Genomic DNA, 405 nt, shown 5'->3' with positions numbered 1-405 from the left:
GTTAGTCGTAATTTTGCCTTTATTATCAACAACTTAAAGATACTTAAAAGTTGACATTTCAGAGCAGGCTAAACGTTTATTCAACTTTAATCGTGATAATTTCATGTTATCATTTTATTTTGGTCGTAATTTTTAGCAATTTTTGCCTTTATTATCTCATTTCAACTACGCAAAGATACTCAAAAGTTGACATTTTAGTCTCCCCTGAAAAAGTCGTCAAGGCAAACTTGCTACACAAATATTTGACGCAGGAAGGAGAAGGGACGTGGCATAACCGGATGTCAGGAATGACAGCCATAACTCTGCAAATGGGGCGAATATGGGCCGGGGCTATGGCGCACCAAAAATTGTATTTCCCATAATGGTGGCCATGCTGAGGACGAGAGGCAGGGGGCTACACTTCAG

The sequence above is a fragment of the Penaeus monodon genome, chromosome 15 (assembly GCF_015228065.2).
Source record: "Penaeus monodon isolate SGIC_2016 chromosome 15, NSTDA_Pmon_1, whole genome shotgun sequence".
Taxonomy (NCBI): domain Eukaryota; kingdom Metazoa; phylum Arthropoda; class Malacostraca; order Decapoda; family Penaeidae; genus Penaeus; species Penaeus monodon.
The sequence above is the reverse complement of the archived record's forward strand: the minus strand, read 5'-3'. Positions refer to the sequence as shown.